This window comes from Lagopus muta, chromosome 1, assembly GCF_023343835.1.
Source record: "Lagopus muta isolate bLagMut1 chromosome 1, bLagMut1 primary, whole genome shotgun sequence".
Classification (NCBI taxonomy): domain Eukaryota; kingdom Metazoa; phylum Chordata; class Aves; order Galliformes; family Phasianidae; genus Lagopus; species Lagopus muta.
The window spans coordinates 76019503-76033496 of record NC_064433.1 but is presented as its reverse complement, the minus strand read 5'-3'; the positions used below and the strand labels follow the sequence as shown (position 1 = coordinate 76033496).

The 13994-nt window shown below is 43.8% G+C and overlaps 1 protein-coding gene across 1 annotated transcript in view; it reads left to right on the top strand.

Moving 5' to 3' along the window:
• MFAP5 (microfibril associated protein 5) overlaps nucleotides 1–13994 on the top strand; it is a 263735-nt gene that overhangs the window by 106997 nt on the left and 142744 nt on the right. The window lies entirely within an intron of this gene.

Genomic DNA, 13994 nt, shown 5'->3' with positions numbered 1-13994 from the left:
GTTGCTGAAATCATGTCGCCATCAGGGGAAAAGTTAAAAAAAAAAGAAAAGCTGTTGTGTAAAAGGAAGTCTGCATGTTCCTTTTTCTTAGGTTACATGATAAAAGATCCTCTGCACTCCCACAGAGGAGCACGGACAGACAATAACAGGAGGAGATATACAACAAAGCCCTGCCCAGATCCTCCTCGGCTCATTACCGGATCTATCAGCACATCAAAGTGTTATCTCTACATGCCCAGAGGGGCAAAATGGCATATGGGAAAGCAATTAGGGGCTCAGAGGAAATATCACCTGACTGGGCCACTCCCGGGGCTGCTCCATTGTCCAGGTGTGAAACCCAAAGCTCTGAGCGATGTCGGAGCACCTTTCAGGCCGGGATGGGGACGTGGGGATGTGCACTGCGGCACGGGACGCACGTTTCACAGGGCTTACAATAAGGGGAAGAATCAGAAGTGGAAGAAGGGAATAGTCTGGGTCATTTGGGGAGGAACAAGTGTGGGAAAGTGGAGAAATAAGGGAAAATCAGGTTTTGTCCCGTCTACACCTGTGGCTGACCAGTGCTTTTCTCTATGCCTCACCTGCACAGTCTGTCCTGACTTGCCACTAAATTTCATTTCTAACTCTTTTCCTATGTGATGAACACCCCATTTTGGGTGTGTGCATGAAAGCCTGAGTATCAGCCACTGCAGTAGGACTGTGGATCAGAGGAGCCTACGTGCCTGTGGTGAAATGAACCCAGGTGTGCAGGAAGTTGCAAAGCAATGAGTGTAAAGGAGCTGCTTCTTGGAAGGATCAGCAGAGTTCCAGACAGCTGCCAGAGAGGCTATCTGTGTCAGAAACTGGACTATGGCTGCAGGCTTCAGGTCTCAAATGACTGGGTGCCAGCAAAAGGGAAGACTGTGATTCAGGAATGGATTGAGTATCTGTAGATAGGTTACTCCAAAAGTAATGCCTCCTGTTTCTTTCCATGGAAACTCCCAGCAGACACAAAGGGCACAATAACACTGTTGGATAGAGCAAATTCTCAGCTACAAAGCACAGTTTTTCAACATAGTCACCACCATTAGCTATGCATTTTCACCTGTGATGAGAAAGAGCCTTCATGCTGTGCTTGTAAAAATCTGTACCAGTGGAGGTAATCCACCGTCACCACATCCACTGTTTAGTTTCCATAAATACTGAGCAAAGGTTAATGAATGTCAACATGTGCAGTTTTTCCCTCGTAGAGAAATTTATTTCCTTCACATACACTTCCATGTCAAATGCCACGTTGTCAGACTGCCCTTCTGCTCATGTAAATGCTGTGCCTGTGTGGGGGTCACATATATAGGTATTTATGTGGTAAATATATCTTTTCATGTATGTGTCACTACTGGGATTATAGGCCTGGTTGCATTTGGGATCGAGGAGCTGTGGAGCCTTGCTTCTACAGGGCTGCCAGATCTAGCCCTAGTTCCCTAACACTGACTGATCTTGAATCACATGTATTTTTCTTGTTCCTATCTTATTTTCCACTTAATTGCATGCATAACAAACTCCACCTTAAATCTGATTACATAGATGTCTCAATCTCTGGCATAGCTCTGAATATTCAATTACTGGCTAATCTGTGAAGTTGCTATATTTGAAGAGAGTCTAAGCATTTCTAAATTTCAGAGGAAATCTCCGGACAGAAAAAAAATCTGCTCAAATTGCATCACAACTTTCTTCTTGGCTCACACGACTCTGTTGCAAGTGCTGGGAAATTCATATTTCAAGATTGCATTAATCACAAAGTTTGATTAAATTAGTTTAAATACATGTTTAACTTCTAGTCCAACTTAGAAGCAATACAAGTTTGACTGAAAATCACGTATCTGATACAAGATGCAGAACAAACTGAATGATGGTTTCTTATCCTTATAGAGCTGATGGAGTAAACAGCAGTAAAAAAGAGACAGAAGCTGAAAATACATCACTGAGAAAGAAGTTTCCTTAAGAAATGAGGAGAAAATACCCCACTCTCCCATTTCAGTTGGTTTTCCTCCAGTTATTCTGGTAGTACTGAAATACATAGCTTTGAAGTTTGCATCACAGTCTGTTCCTCTTAAATAACACTTTTGTTTCTTTCCTAGTACACACATCTACTTCCCACATTGTTTTTATGAAGATCATCCTTTGAGTAGCTATTGGGAAAGTATTTTAAGGCCTTCTTAGCAGAGATACCTGATACTGCACCAATTAAAACTATCTACTTAATAAGGTTGAATTGGGTTTTTGTTTCTTTGTTGGTTTTTTTTTTGTGTGTGTGTGTTGTTGTAGTTGTTTTATGTACGTGAATATAATCATAGAATAATAGAATCGTCACGGTTGGAAAAGACCTCCAAGATCATCTATTCCAACTGTCCATCTACCACCAATATTTCCCCATTAAACCATTTGCCCTAGTATAACATCTAACGTTTCTTGAACACCTCCAGGGATGGTGATTCAACCACCTCCCTGGGCAGCCTGTTCCAGCACCTGACCACTCTTTCAGAGAATAAATTATTCCTAATATCCTAATATTCCTGAATACAACTTGAGGCCATTCCCTTTAGTCCTATTGCTAGTTAGGCTGCAGAAGAGACTGATTCCACACCTCACCACAACCTGCTTTCAGGTAGTTGTAGAGAGCAAGTGTATTAATTGCATGAAGATGGAGGCTCACTGCACATTACCAGTTGTCAGCCAGCCAGTTTTTCAAGGAAAGGGCCAGGCAGAACTTCATGCTGAGTGCCCCACAATAGGATACACTAGTATCCTAGCCATAGAACAATGTGAATTGGGAAAGACTCATTGTATACTTGAGAAGCTTCATTTATTTTGCTTGGAACCTTATGTAACTAAAATGGTGCATGCCAAATAATGTTTCATTTCCAAGTAACCTACATTCTCCAGCTGTTTTTGTCAGAGAATGCTTATTCAGCATTAAGAAAGAACTTCAACAACAAGCAAGCCTATTCATATTTTATCACAAGGGTTGGAGCTGGAAAATGGTCCAGCCAGAAGCACCTTGTTTTGTCTTTTTGAGTATAGCAGTGGAGCACCAAGAGGCATGGTTCTCTCTGGCAAACACATTTCATATCCACAAGGTCTTGGCTCAGAAAATACAATGAGAAGACATAGGGAGCTGAGTACTAAAAAAAAAAAAAATTTATATCATCCATGCCTCCACGACTTACTGGGAGAAGGAACTGATCGGCAGGAACTGATCAACTTAGCATCATTACACTTGCTGTCCAAGTAAGCTCCTGGCAAAATAAATTCCACCTTACCGTAGCTGCTTTGTCATATCTTCTCAGTATTTAGTCAACTGGGAATGTTCCACGAAGTTCTTTCCTGCCTCTTTTTCTCCTTAAGTTACTTTCCACCCCTCTTTGTTCTGCATTCAAATTCCAAAGGATTGCGGTGAATCCCTTCTCATGTTTCTTCCTGTTTTGCCTGGAGAACAAATTCTTCAGAGATAAGAGGAGAATAAACAAGGAGAATTATTATGCAGCGTTTGCCTTGAGAGATGATTTTGCACTTTTCTGTTGTGTTTCTAACAAAAGCGTATTCAGAACAAAGGAGAGAGAACAAGAGCCAGCAGGGGCCAGATGCATCCCCCACTAACCCGTGAGTAACTTTCATTGTTGAGAAGAGCTGAGAAAGAGTGGGAGAAAGAAGAAAAGATAAGAGGGAGAAACAAGATGATGGGTGAGGAATAAGGTTAGTCTGCATGTATGTATATGTATGTATAAATGTATAAATGTGTAAATGTAGCTGAGGCTTCTTAAAACCTACCCAATTACCTCAGTTTGTTAATCAAGTCGTTACAGTCAAAAGCTTCTAATACTTTAACGATCACTTGCAAAGGGGAAGTAATTCTTTCGAGAAAAAAAGAACCAAAAAAAAAAAAAAAAAAAAAAACAACAACAAAAAAAAAAACACCCAAAAAACAACAAAAGAAACAAACAAAAACAAACCTGCAGAAAACAACATGTAGGAGAGCAAACCATGAACAATAGCATTATGGTGAGAACTGTTTCCTGCACCCAACTCTTCAGTACAAGACAGATGTGACACCCAGAGAGTAGTTTGAGGTTCCCTTGTTCCACCTGAGGCACTTCAGGCCTCATCCACTTCTTTCGCTCTAAGCCACATACCTATTCTTTTTCTGTTTAAATTAGAAAGGCAACCAGGCTTTCTACTATAGACAGAAGCCATATATTTCTGCAATTGTTTTTGTTGCTTTTGATAATGTTTTTTTTTTTTTCTTGTACTGTCTTTTTATAAGTCTTTAATATTGGTTCATATCTAAGAATAGCAACAATGAAGTGTATGCATGAGACTCGTGGAGAATGCTGTACAAATGTTTTCATAACCAACAGTCCTTTATATGATCCTTCTCCATTTTGGCTTCCTTTTTTCTAGTGCCAACAGGCAACAGGTGAGCTGTCTGAAAAATTCAGAAGCTTCTCAGGATTGAGAAGCTGCAGGGGCTGTGGAAGTAGAAGGCACTGGCAGAACTGTGCTGGTAACTCAGGGATAAGTTGCCAGGAGGCTGCAGCACAAAAGGAAAAGTCTTTGGCCTAAATATTTGAGGTAAGGTTTTTAACAGTCAATGGATCTTACTAGAATTTTCTCTACCCTGAGCAAGAAACTGAATTTGAGAGGCAATGGATGAAAACATACTGGCTATTTAAATTCAATTTAAAAACATAATCATAAATGGAGAAAAAAAAGTTCAGACTAGTAAAATTAAAAAGATATTTTACTAGCAAAGTGCTGACCAGCATCATAGCAACAGGAAAGCATACTAGGTTCAGTAGAGTGGTTGGTTGGGGATCAATTCATAAAGAGATCAGAGGAGGAATAGAAGGTGACAGGTGAGGAAGTAATGGATGCAGTTCAGTTGAATCTTCTGTTGAGACCATTCCCTTCTTTTCTTGAGGATTGAACAGCAGCATAATGAGTGTTCTTTTTTTTTTTTTTTAATTAGTCTTCTTCAAAATAATCTTCATTTCATATTCTTGGCAGAACAATATATTCAGAAGGGGTGGGGGGGAAGGGGGTGTTGTTTCTTAATGGGAAACAGTTTTCCTCTGGAAGGCATAAAAAGAAAACCTCTCAAGTACATGCAGAGCACTGAGCAAGCCCAAAAGAGAGGTGACAGGAAGTTTGGTGTACTCTTCTGCTTAAAGAGATGTAACACTGCAATAATACAGATACTATCCAGAAAGCATTTGCTTTCTCACAGCATTTTATGCCTAGCCTGGCCAATCCAGAGGTGCAGTAAGTGCCAGGGCATGCTGTCTGCTGGCACATAGAGCCAGTCTTGGCCTGCACACCATGGCATGGGGTGGAGACATTTCAGCAGTGTAAGCCGCTTTATCTCTTGTTCCCATTTAGGCATACTTTTCACACCCCAACATTAGCAACAGAAAGCTATGCACACAGCCAGTACATACACACACAGTATGCAGAGGCAAACCCACCCACTATGCACACACTCTCCCTCAGTTACATATATTAGACAAATACGTATATTAATACAGCAGCTCAGACACAAACACACTCACATATAACTAGGCTCAAGCATAGCTGTAGATTCACAAATACCACTGCTGGAGACATTTCTCAACATGCCATATATTCTGCTCCCTAGTACATGGCCTGAATCACATTGTATTTCCCAGCAGTTCCATGCAGGGTTGTAGCCTGGGGGGAGAAAGCGGGGACTGTGAAAACTGCCTCAGTAAGACCATGTGTAATTAGATTCCCAAATAAATAAAGGACATAAAACTTCTGGATAACCACTCTGTTCTGCAGTCTTGTTCACCTCACTGCTGCTGATTAAAATCAGCTGCTGTTGAACTCAGCAAAGATGGGATTTGAGACATGCTCTCTTCTTTTACACAGTGTTTCACACAGTGTTTCTCACAGTGGCTAAGCCAGCTAGTGAACAGGGAGATGCCCTGACTTGTCCCATGGCAGTGCTACCCCTTCCCCCATGTCATACAGAATCCTGTATTTGCTGCTCAGTAGCAATGAGTAGAAGCAGCAGTCTATTACAAGCAGAATGGAAAAGGAGGTGATGTGAAGAGTACTTTAAAGTGCAACACATTGCTCCTCTCCATGCACAGTGCACCAGGAAGAATGAGGATAAATCATGACTAGGAAGAGCCTCCTTAGATCACCAGTCTAGCTCCACATTGCCAGCCATCAGAGAGAGGGTAGAAAGCATCATGGCACACAGTCCTTCCTTCCCACCTCAGCAATTCTGCCCTCTCATCCAGGACACTTAGCAACCTTGGAGTGGGCATCTCCCTTACATCGACTGCATATGCTTCATTTGCCTTCCTTTTTCTTGCGAAACTCAGGCCATCAGCGCAGTTGCTGGGCTTGCCCCCACCCCACACATTTGGAGAAAGGCCTCCCTTCAGAGACAGCCTGTTTTTCTAAGGCTTTGTGTTGCCACTCTTGGAAGATGGTCAGTGACATTTCTGGGCAGATGGACAACTGCACCATGCTATGGTACCACAGAAGCAGGACAGTGATGGGGAGCACACCCAAGACTGCTCCCCAGTGTGCACAGGGCTGGCTAGAGAAGCTTGAGATGAGCAGGATGCAGCCCCTGCAGGAGGGCTATGTGGGGCCCCAGTGGGTTACAGCCACCTTCATCACCATCCATAATCCTGCCATTTATTTTGTCCTGCTTATGCAAACCAATCTGGCTCTTCTATTGCTCCCTCTAGATACTCCTCACACTGCATTGAATATCTATGCACTCTGCCTGCCACTGCTCACTTCCACTTCTACGCACATGTATCTGCTTGCCTGTGGCCCCCCTCATCTCTTTGAAAAGTAGCATGGTTACCTTCATCCACTTGGCTATGTGAGGTTGCTGAATACACAACTGCTGGGGGGGATTTTCAGAGGTCTACATCACTCTTGCTTTTCTTTATAAAATGTTCTCAGTTCTGACACAGATATGTGATATTATGCTACTTCCTGTATAAATACTAGTGTCTGAGATTACCAGTGCATTAATTCATAATATTGAAATGTGCATGCGTCTATTCTTTTATACCAATGAATATATATATATGCTCATGCCTTTATATCTGAGAATACATTAAAACACCTAAAACACTTGTATGCATGCTACTATGTTGTGCTCATGGAATCTTAACCTGATGGGGAATTTCAATCATCCAGATATCTGCTGGAAAAACAACACAGTGAGCTGCAAGCAACCCAGTAGACTCCTGGAGTCTACTGATGATAGCTTTCTAGTTCAGGTATTGGGCAGACCAAACAGAGGCAAAGTGTTGCCGGGCCTGGTGCTCACCAATGTGAGAAAATTGTTAAAGAGGCAGCCTCAACTGTAGCAACCATGCCCTAGTTGCGTTTGTGATCTCGAGAAATGGGGGCCTGGAAAAGAGTAGAGTTAGGACCCTGAGTTTTGGGGAACGAACTTCAGGATACTTAAGGAATTGTTGGATGAGATCTCCTGGGAAGCCGTCCTTAGAGACAAAAGAGTGAAGGAAAGTTGGTTACCCTTTAAAGATGCCTTTTTGAGAGCACAAGAGCTCTGTGTCCCCCCATACAGAAAAACAGGCAGAGGAGGCAGTAAACCATGGTTCAGCAAGGACCAGCTTGTCAAATGGAGAGAAAAGAAGGGCATGTACAGGCAGTGGAAACAAGGATGTGTCACTTATGAAGAATACAGGGATACTGTCCAGACATGCAGAGATGAGATTAGGAAAGCCAAGGCACAGATGCAACTGAACCTGGTGAGGGATGTTAGTAACAGCAAGTAGAGATTCTACATGTACACTGGTCAGAAGAGATGGCCAAAGAGAACATACCTCCTCTGATAAATGAGAAAGCATAACTGGCAACAAAAGATAGGGACAAAGCTGAGGTACTCGTAGTAGTTCATTGGAGTTCTTTGCCTCAGTATTCACTGTCAGCTAGGATTCTTATTTCTCATATTTCTAAACCCCACATCCCTGAAACTCTAAGTGGGAACTGGGGGAGCAAATTGACCCCCACTATAAGGGCAAAGGAAGTCCAAGACTGTTTCAAAAGGCTGTGTACAAGTCTATGGGGCTGGATAACACACATCACAGGGTCTTAATGGAGCTGGCTGATGTGGTTGCTGAGCTGCTCTTCACCATATTTTTGAAAAGTCATGGCTGTCAGGCAAAGTCCTTGGTGACTCTCATCTATAAGAAAGGGAGAAAGGAAGATCTGGGAAACTACAGGCCTGTGAGCCTCACATTTGTGCCTGGGTAGATCATGGAACAGATCCTCCTGGAAAACATATTAACGCATAGGAGGGATGAATAGGTGATTCAATACAGCCAGCAAAGCTTCACCAAGGGAAGGTCATGCCTGATCAATCTTGTGCCCTTCTTTGATGCAGTGATGACACTTATGGACAAAAGGAAGGCAACTCATGTCATCTACCTGGACTTCTGCAAGGCTCTTGAAATGGTCCCCCACCACATCCTTATCTCTAAAATGGAGATATATAGATTTGAAGGCTGGTGGATAAGGAATTGGTTGGAAGGCCACAGTCAGAGGGGTTGTGGTCAGTGGCTCTATGTCCAGGTAGAGATTGGTGATGAGTGGTGTTCCCCAAGGGACTGTCTTGGGACCAGCACTCTTTAACATCTTTATCAATGACATCCATGATGGGATCTAGTGCATCCTCAGAAAGTTGCTGAGGATGCACTAGATCCCATTCATTTCTCAGGAAGCAGTTCATCCCAAGAAAGAACAAGGCAGGCAAGAATGCTAGGAGGTCTCCATGAATCAACAAAGAGTTTCTGGACTTACTTAGGTTCCAAAAGAAAATCTATAAGGAACGAAAGCAGGAACAGATTACCTGTGAGAATTACAAAGATGTCTGAGCAGTCAGGGATCAGGTTAGGGTAAACCCAGATAGAATTAAATCCAGGAGCATAAAAGGGAACAAGGAAAAATTATACAGGTATATCAGTGATAAAAGGAAGGTTGAAGAAGATGTGGGCCCTCTCCAGAAGGAAACTAGAGCCCTGGTCATGAGGGCTATGGAGAAAGCTCAATGACTTATTTGCCTGTTTTCATTGGCAAGGGCTCTAGCCACACTGGCCAAGCTGAAGAAAGTGAAGATAAGAATGGGGAGAAGGAATATTTGCCCTTTTTAGGTGAAGATCAGATTCAGGATTACCTAAACAATCTGAAGGTGAACAAGTTTATGGCATCTGCCAAGATGCATCCACAGATTCTGAGGGAACTGGTGGATGAAGCTGCCAAACCACTATCCATCATGTTTGAAAGGTCATGGCAATTTGGTGAAGTTCCTGGAAAAAGGGAAACATAACCCTCATTTTCAAGAAGGGAAAAAAGGAAGATCCAGGGAGCTACAAGCCAGTCAGTCTCACCTCTGTGCCTGGCAAAATCATGAAGGCGCTACAGAAGGCATATGGAAAATAGAAATGATGTGATTGGTGGTAAAAAAACAGCATGGCTTCACCAAGGGCAAGTCATGCCTGACAAACTTGGTGGCCTTTTATGATAGAGTTACAGCATCAGTGGATAAAGGAAGAAAAACTGACATCATCTACCTGGACTTGTTCAAATCCAACTGGCTGGATGGCTGCACTCAGAGAGTTGTGATCCAACAGTGTCTCCACTCAGTGTCCAAATAGAGGCCAGTGATAAGTGATATTCCTCAGAGATCAGTGCTGGGATTTATGCTATTTAACATCTTTGTAGGCAACATGGACAGTGGGTTTGAGTGCATCCTCAGCAAGTTTTCAGATGACATCAAACTGAGTGGTGCAGTTGACACAGTAGGGGGAAGGGATGCCAGCCAGAGGGACCTGGACAGGCTTGCGAGGTGTTCCATGTCAACCTCATGAAGTTCAACAAGGTCAACTGCAAGGTCCTGCACCTGGGTAAGGGCAATCACAAGCACAGGTACAGGTTAGGTGAAGAATGGCTTGAGAGCAGCCCTGAGGAGGAGGATCTGAGCATGTTGGTGATGAAAGACTCAACATGAGCTGGCAGTGTGTGCTTGCAGCTCAGAAGGCCAATCATATCCTGGGTTCCATCAAGAGAATTGTGGCCAGCAGGCCAAGGGAGCTGATTCTGCCCCTCTGCTCTACTCTCGTGAGACCAGCCCTGGAGTACTGTATCCACTTCTGGGGCCCCCAACACAAGAAAGACATTGAGTTGTTGGAGCAGGTCCAGGGGAGGGCCACAAAGATGATTGGAGAACTGGAGCACCTCTCCTATGAAGACAGGCTGAAAGAGCTGGGCTTGTTCAGTCTGGAGAGGGAAGGCTACAGGGAGACTTCATTACAGCCTTCCAGAATTTAAAGAGAGGTTATAAACAGGAGGGAAATAAACTTTTCACACAGGTAGATAGTGATAGGAAAAGTGGAAATGGTTTTATACTAAAGGAGGGAAGATTTAGATTAGATGTCAAGGGAAAGTTTTTTCACAGAGAGGGCAGTGAGGAGCTGGAACAGGCTGCCCATAGAGGTTGTGAATGCCCTGTCCCTGAAGGTGTTTGAGGTGAGGTTGGATGGGCCCTTGAGCAACCTCATTTAATACTTGATCTAGCTGTTGGCATCTCTGCCTGCAGCTGGGGGGTTGGAACTTGATGATTCTTGAGGCCCCTTCCAACCCAAGCCATTCTATGATTCCATGATACCTACTCAATGCATGGGAAGTACTTCAGTACATTAGCACATGTTTTAAGCTTAGCCTAGAGGAGAAGTCCCTGCAAAATTCTGCATGTCTGCTTGAGAAACAGGGTGTTTGAAGTGACTGGGTATGTGGTCATCCCTCATATCTCTGAAGTGGGATTGTCACACAGGGTGCACAGGGAATGCTATTCTAGTAGATGTCCTCATTTTATTCCTGATAAAGCCTCTTGCAGGATTTGGCATACATGTTTTCATTTTCATATGGACAGATAGATCTTTCAACTGGAGTTCCTACTGTTCCTGCCAACATTAGTTTAGGATGCAGAGTGGAAGCAAACAGCTTACTCCTCTGTGGCAACTCCCAGCTGTGGAAATCACTTAGATAGTATAGATAGGCCAGTGGTTGCTCTGGCCCAGGCCTCTCCCAAGAGACAGCTTTGTAAACTGGAGAGGTCACAGTCATGGCTGCACAGCTCATTCCTTCCAGTCTGCATTTCTCCATCCAGCGTTCTCTCTCAAGATTATTTCATTTACTCCAAAACAGTTCATACCTCAGGTCAGCTTCTGGGAGGTCAGAGAGTCCTTCAAGAACAGATAGAGATGGTTTAGATACCTTCAGCATTGAGAAGCTTCAGTTCTGAGTTCACAAATTATGGGACAATTAGGAGAAAACAGGCTCATAACTGCTCTTTGGCTTTTTGTCTATGATAGCAACAGTTCCCCACCACCACACCTACACCACTTTTTACAACAGGAGCATCAGTCTTGGAGAGTTCAGGGGTTTGGGGAAGGTTGTGCAGGTCTGTATCACAAAGGAAACACCATCACATTTGGCTACAACTGCAGTGCTTGAACAGACAGCTGGCAGGTAGTGAGAATAAGCTGTCTATCCCCCAGCTCCAGGTAGGGCTGAAGGGAATCCATAGGAGAAGCCATCACATATCTTTTCAGGAGTGAAAGAGCGTGACCTTAGCTCAATACTTCTGCACAGATTTGTTCCAGTTTAATTGACCAGGTGGGAACAGGGTACATTTTGTTTGCAAGAGATTATACTCCTAATTAGCTCTCCTGCCAAGTCTCTTATCATTCTGCAAACAATGTATGTAAGGGGAAATGGACCTGGGAAAAAAGAGACTGAATGTATAAGGAAGACTGTAGATTCCTCTGCTGATGACACAGATAAGTAGAACTTGCCATTCCCCAGCTTAGAAATTAAACTAAAGAAATGAGATGGCAGTTCTAGGATAGCAAGGAACCATAGTAGAGGACTGTGTGCTGGCCAGACTGTTAACCCCAGCTACTAAGAGAGCTCCAGCAGCGCCAAGGGAAAAGGGAGGTAAACCACACACGGGGAAAGATAAAGAAAGACAAAAGGATCCAGACAATCTTTAAAGGTGTTCTCTTCAGCCAGTGGTCTTCGCCAAATGAAGTAATGCATTTAAATATGTCATCCTTCTGCTACAAAGCCCTGCCCTGGCAAGGGCCAGAGGCCACATTCACACTCCCGTCTATGTGCCTTGGTTTTACCATGTCATGTTACCTTCCTCTAGCCAGTTTTTGATTTCTTCTGCATTTGTGCATTCCTACTATCAGGTCAAATTTAATCCTTTTTCACTTCTTTCTCTTTCTCCAAATTCTCTTTCTCCTTCCATTCCGTTGTGATTTCTGTATTTCTCTTCCTGTAATGCTGTTTGCTTCAATACTATGCACATGTTTCTGTACACTCCCATTCCCTCTGCACTTACTCCTTTCCCCAGCTCTTCCTTTCTGCAATCCTTCCCTCCTCCTTTGTCACTGCCTGCACTCCCTACCTCTCTCCCAGCTTCTGCTCCTGCCTCTGACGGCCCTCGGGGAAGGACGCTGTGGTCGGCAAAAGCGGGGGTGGGGAGTTGCCCGCCTCTGTCCTTGATCGCTGTCATCAGCCTTCGGGAGACAAGCGCTGGGGGGAGCTGGGCGCATCCCGTGCAGGCTCGCACGTCCTCTGCAGGCTGAGAGCCTCGCTGCGTTACAGCCCTGAGATTGCAGCGCAGTAGAAGTGAGGCTGCAGGCTAGGGTGTTTGCGAGACAGAGCTAGTGCTACGCATGGAAGCCTCCGAAACATCAGGATTCAGGGGACTGATACGATGAGCAGCTTTTTTTACACAGCTGGAGCATTCCCTACATGTTTAGCCACTCTGCAGAGGCCCTTCAGCCCTGCATGCTGCTCGTGGTGCCTCCTTTGCCTTCTTCCTGCAGTACACCATGGAGTTCCTCTCAGTTCTCCTCTCTTGGGACCCACCAGTACCCAGCACACACACACACACACACTTCCTATTCACACACAGATGTATGCATCTTAGCCTTGCAATTTCTAAGCAGTTACATTTCTGAGGAACCAAATACTCCACTGCAAGTCAGCCTGACACGCATACTCCTTGTGAAACTGAATTTCTTAAGCAACAGAGAGAGAAAAGAAAATGGAGGAAAGAAAAACAAACAAACAAAAAAAACAAAAAACAAAAACAAAAACCAAACCAAACCAACCAACCAACCAACCAAACAAACAAACAAAAAAAACCAACACAAAACAACCAAACAAGAAAACATATAGATTAAGATTTTTCAGGGGGAAGAGCAAGAGCAGGCATCTCCTGTGGAGACATCCCCATCACCTTCCACTCAGAAATACAGTAGTATTAGGTGGCAGAAATAAAATGCCAAAACCAAAGAAGGCTTAGCTGAGACTGAGTATGGGAACATAGATGGCAGTGTCAGGGGCTGTGCCTTTGAGCCAAGTGTCCCCAGGTACTGCTGGGTTGTGTTTGTACAGCCAGCAGGAATCAGACACAGAACAGACCTTATCAGATCATCAAACTTCAAGGGATCACAGAACAATATGTGAAGTGTTTCAAAATATGTAAGAAATTTCACATTGCATCCATAAGGCGTGTACGCAAATACCCCATTTTGGTAGCACTGTAGAACCTCGTGGCCTTGACTCCAGGCTAAGATGCCAGAATGCTGAGCACTTCAGCATAAACACATTCTCAGCACCTTAAACGAAAACAAAGAACCAGGAAGAAGATATGATTACTACAGGTCCAAAAAAGACAATAGTTAGGGGGACTGCAATACAAAAAGGTCTAGAGAAAATCGGTGAATTCCAGAACTCTTGAGGCTACTTTTCTTAGCATTGCTGGGAGCTGTCTCCCCCCAGAGGAGATGTGCAACCTTTGTCTCTCCAACACTCACCCTTCTTACTTTTAAAAGAAAAAGAAGAATCTGCTCTTTTTCCTCATTGGCAGG